This window comes from Leucopleurus acutus, assembly GCF_964270905.1.
Source record: "Leucopleurus acutus genome assembly, chromosome: 17".
NCBI lineage: Eukaryota > Metazoa > Chordata > Mammalia > Artiodactyla > Delphinidae > Leucopleurus > Leucopleurus acutus.
Genome location: NC_139159.1, coordinates 23,506,319 through 23,511,419, shown reverse-complemented (window position 1 = coordinate 23,511,419; position 5,101 = coordinate 23,506,319).

Here is a 5,101-nt window from a genome sequence, read left to right as displayed (position 1 = left end):
ATGTAAGTTTACATGTTTTTCTAAAATGTTCATGAACTGTTCAGAGAACTCCTAATTTTGCATTCACTTGTTTATGATTGCAAGTGTTATTTTATGGTCCCACAGATGTTTCTTGTATGTTTACATCTTTTTTTTTTTAATAAAAAAACTGTTTGGAAATTCAAAACTCATTGAATTTTGTGTTTGGTTTTATTATGAAAAAATAGTCATCCTCTCCTATTTATATGCTGTGCATTCATTATTACAAGCTATGTTTGTCAGCATTCTTGTTAGAAATTTGAATAAATTGATAATTAAAATAATAGAACGGGACAAATGATTTTTTATCACACATACACACATTTTAGCTAGTCACAGTGATATATACTATTAGTGAAGTATATTATAAGCATGCTACTGTACTTCACTCATTCTAAGACATATTTTATGTTTTACCATCTCTGAGATTGAGATGTGTCTTACAATCAATTAAATCCTGGTTCAATTACGAGTGTTTTACTTTTCTTGGCGGTATGATGTAAAATTAGGCTGTATCTTCAATTTGGTAGCGTGTTAGATTCAACTAATACAATATATACCAACACTATTCTATATGTTTTATGAACTCTCCAATTTAATCCTCTAAGCAATCCCTTGATACGTGTATTCTCCACATTTCACAGAAGAAGAAAGTAGATTAAGGAAGCTGCCCTCATTTCTTATGAGCTACACCATAGTGTGAGGCATGCTGATAACAGCTAGCTCTCCCAGCAGTGGGGGGAAGCTTTGATGTGTAGCAGTTGCTCATTTCCACGGTGTAAATACTCTCAGTATGGCCCACTTAGCTACTAACATGAAGTCACCGAACACAGAATTGGGAAAATATGCACAAAATTGGCTCTTGTGAGCAGGTGTGAGCTGATTTCAGTGCACCATTTATGTTATGTGTTCTTCCTAGGAACCTTTCCCTAGTCCATGTCTTTAATACTACTTGTAGGCCAAACACCACAATAGCGCACTCTCTTTTGGTCATCTCCATGTGGACATCCAAGTCAATAGATAAATAATACCTTTCTTACCCCTGACAATCTCCATGAGAATCGTTACTGAATGCAGGAGAAGGAATAATGGTTAAGACTTAATCCTGGGCTTCCCTGGTGGCGCCGTCGTTGAGAGTCCGCCTGCCGATGCAGGGGACACGGGTTCGTGCCCCGGTCCGGGAAGATCCCACATGCCGCGGAGCGGCTGCGCCCGTGAGCCACCGCCGCTGAGCCTGCGCGTCCGGAGACTGTGCTCTGCAACGGGAGAGGCCACAACAGTGAGAGGCCCGCGTACCGCAAAAAAAGAGACTTTATCCTATCTGCAAGCTAACAAATAAGCCTGCTACAGTTTCGTGGATCTGTGTCCCAATACTGGATTTCCTGTCACAGTATTCGTGGATCAGAGACAGAGGGCTTTATTACTCACAGCAAAAGCAGTAGCCATAGTATTGAGACTTTCTTGCAGCGGTAGCCTGAGTTCCAATTCCCAGCGGATGATGTAGAGAGCCTGCATGTACAGTGGGTGGCGTTACAGGAGAGGGAACCTGAGTCTGGGGCAGCTGAATATTTTATAATGGGAAGTAACCCTGCCTGACTTTTGCCTAGGAGGGAAACACTACTTATCTTACAAGGCTGTAAGCAAACCTGCCCTTTGCTCCAGAGGAAACACTATCTCTGTCTTTCAAGAGCTTCATCCTGGAAAAGACAGTCTGGAATAAAGACTAGCAATGGCCCTGCTCCCAAGATGTAAACAAATGTGAGAAACCTATGAAGGAATTTCCCATGAGTGTGCATGCCACTGTTGGCCACTCTGATTAATCTGATTTACAGAGGCTGGGACTGAATCCGTTCCATCTGTCTCATACAACATTTAATTAAGGCTACTATCAACAGCACTCCAAGCGCAGCAGGATGAGGCCAACCTGGAGTATTGACCACAGCCATACCCCACCCTCCAGGCTGCCCACCCAGGATCCTGAACATACTTTGCTGAACAAATTCCAAAAGCCAACAGATTCTGTCTTAGCTAGCCAGATGTCTTTCTCCTTTAGCTCCTGTATTGACTTTTCTTCTTGGCCTGAGGTATTAATACAGTTATAGAGGGATCGATTGGAGATTGCACAGACTCTGCCTTGGTCTATGTAGAAGACGTCCGGGCAATTCTATCAACAACCCTGACCAGTGAATTAAAGATGATCTGAATACCTTCTAGGGCCAAGGTGGTATCATTGATCACATCAGCTAAACTCAGGGACAAATTTTAAATCATCTTTGTCTTTTTTTTGCTCCAACTAAATCATTTACTTTCCCTTGAAGAAATGACTGAAAATACACAACTGTGGAAAAACAAAGCTAAACACAGCATTCTGAGTGTTGCGTGACACAAACAACCTTCTACACGACACGGTAATAAGGCCCATCGGTGGATATACGTATGGCAGAGGTTTTAAATTCCATACATACAGATTTAATTGCAAAGAAAACACAAGCAAAAAAAATTAAAACAACAACAACCAAGCAAACGCTGCACATAGACGCTATTCCTTTTGCATTGCACTTTAGAAGGAGGGCCAGCAGCACCCGGCCCCCACCCAGTGAATCAAGGGCAAAACCCCACCGACGATGCCCTCACCAGGTCTCCGCTCCACTCGGTGGTCTCAGCACCACCTCTCGCGCTGCAGCCTCCACCCCTGGCCTCTCTTGCAGTTCCCGGGGTGTTGGAACGGAGTCAAGCAGGGGGTTCTGGTAAGATCTCTCCATGTAAATAAATACCATGATTTTAGGACGGGCAGCCTACTGGGAAATTATTTTTCAAACTTGGGTATAAGAAACCTTATACAATTTGCATGCATTTGAGAGTAAACAAGATTATTTAATCTCGTTTATAATATATAATATATATTATATATATATAATATATATAATATATATTATATTATATAATATATAATAAATGCAAGTAACTCATTGTGATAGTGGCAGATTCAATAGCTACTGAAGACATATTTTGGGGGTTAAAAAGACAAGTCAGAGTTTGCTGTACAAGATAAATCATCTTTTCTAATTGGATGAGTTGCACCATTAGGGAAAACTGTCTATAGGGTGCACATCAGTCAGTTATCCCACTGGAAAGCTTCCCAAAGTAGCAAAGCCTCATTTGGGAGAGATCTCTGTTCTTGTCTAAGGGCTACATGATCTACTTGTGATGTTTTCTTAAACACTTGAAGGTCCTTATGGCCACCTCTAATGTGTTAAGGCAACATGTTTTGGGGAGAGAGGCAAGTTAATGCCCAGTTTCCACACAGGAAGTACACATGGTGCCCCCAGAAAGAAAGTGTTCTCTATAGTTGTTGAGGCCCCCCAGTGGGACTGACATCAGTCAGAGAGCACAGTCTGACAGTGCATCCAGTGCAGCCTCCTGGCTGGTGGGTCGGTTTTGGGGTTCCCAGGTCAGTTTGAATAATTGAGTCTAGACCTTATATTTTGGAGGGATGGCCTAAGGGCAGTCAGTCCAGCCTGTCTAATCTATCCATACAACCAGGCAAGTGGCATTCATCTGCCCCACTGAGTGACAGAGTGATGACTACAGAATGGGAGGGGAGAAGACATCCAGTGGAGTTGACAGTTGTTTCTTGCCTGGGTGGTACAGAAGCTAAGGCCATTCCCTGTTATTTCCAATAGACTTCTTTCTTTTTATTTTGCTGTACGTGGGCCTCTCACTGTTGTGGCCTCTCCCGTTGCGGAGCACAGGCTCCGACGCGCAGGCTCAGCGGCCATGGCTCATGGGCCCAGCCGCTCCGCGGCATGTGGGATCTTCGGGAACCGGGGTGCGAACCCGTGTCCCCTGCATCGGCAGGCGGACTCTCAACCACTGCGCCACCAGGAAAGCCCTCCGATAGACTTCTTGACAGCATTGAAGGGAATGGTGATCAAATAGAGATGGAAAATGTTAGACTCAACAGTCAATTAATTTTTTTTTTAACTGAGGTACAGCTGGTTTACAATGTTGTGTTAGTTTCAGGTGTACATCAAAGTGATTCAGTTATATATGCTTTTTCAGAGTCTTTTCCATCATAAGTTGTAAGGTAATGAATATAGCTCCCTATGCTATACAGAAGATCCTTGTTGTTTATCTATTTTATATATGATAGTGAGTATCTGTTAACCCCAAACTCCTAATCTATCCCTCCCCTCCAACAGGCAATTAAATTTAAGGCACTTGCAATAGTTTGGGAGAGGTTTTGTGAAGTACCTCCAAGTGCAGTTCTAAAAGATAAAGACTGGGACTTCCGTGGCGGCCAGTGGTTAAGACTCTGCGCTTCCACTGAAGGGAGCACGGTCCGATACCTGGTCAGGGAACTAAGATCCCACATGCTGCACGGCACGGCCAAAAATAAATAAATAGCTAAATAAAAGAGGAAGACCATTAATGTCCTTTCCTCTCCCTCTCCCATGCCTTTTGGATCTTAAGGTGTTCCCTCCGCTGCCATAACTTCACCTTTTTTTCCAATCATCCTCTGCATCTAGACCTTTCGTCCAAGAGGGTCAGGTTGCAAGAGGGATAATAACTTTTTTTTTAGGAAATATTTATTTATCGAATATTTCTTTTTTTAAATTTATTTATTTTATTTATTTATTTTTGTCTGCATTGGGTCTTCATTGCTGCGCGCGGGCTTTCTCTAGCTGCGGCGAGCAGGGGCTACTCTTCATTGCAGTGCGTGGGCTTCTCATTGCGGTGGCTTCTCTTGTTGCGGAGCACAGGCTCTAGGGTGCGAAAGCTTCAGTAGTTGTGGCACGTGGGCTCAGCAGCTGTGGCTTGTGGGCTCTAGAGCACAGGTTCAGTAGTTATGGCACACGGGCTTAGTTGCTCCGCAGCATGTGAAATCTTCCCGGACCAGGGCTCGAACCCGTTTCCCCTGCATTGGCAGGCAGATTCTTAACCACTGCGCCACCAGGGAAGCCCTGTTGAATATTGCTTTTAGAACATTTTTTTTAAGAGCAGTTTTAAGTTTGCAGCAAAATTGAGAGAAATGTATAGAGATTTCCCATGTGCCTCCTACCCTCACACGTATACAGCCTCC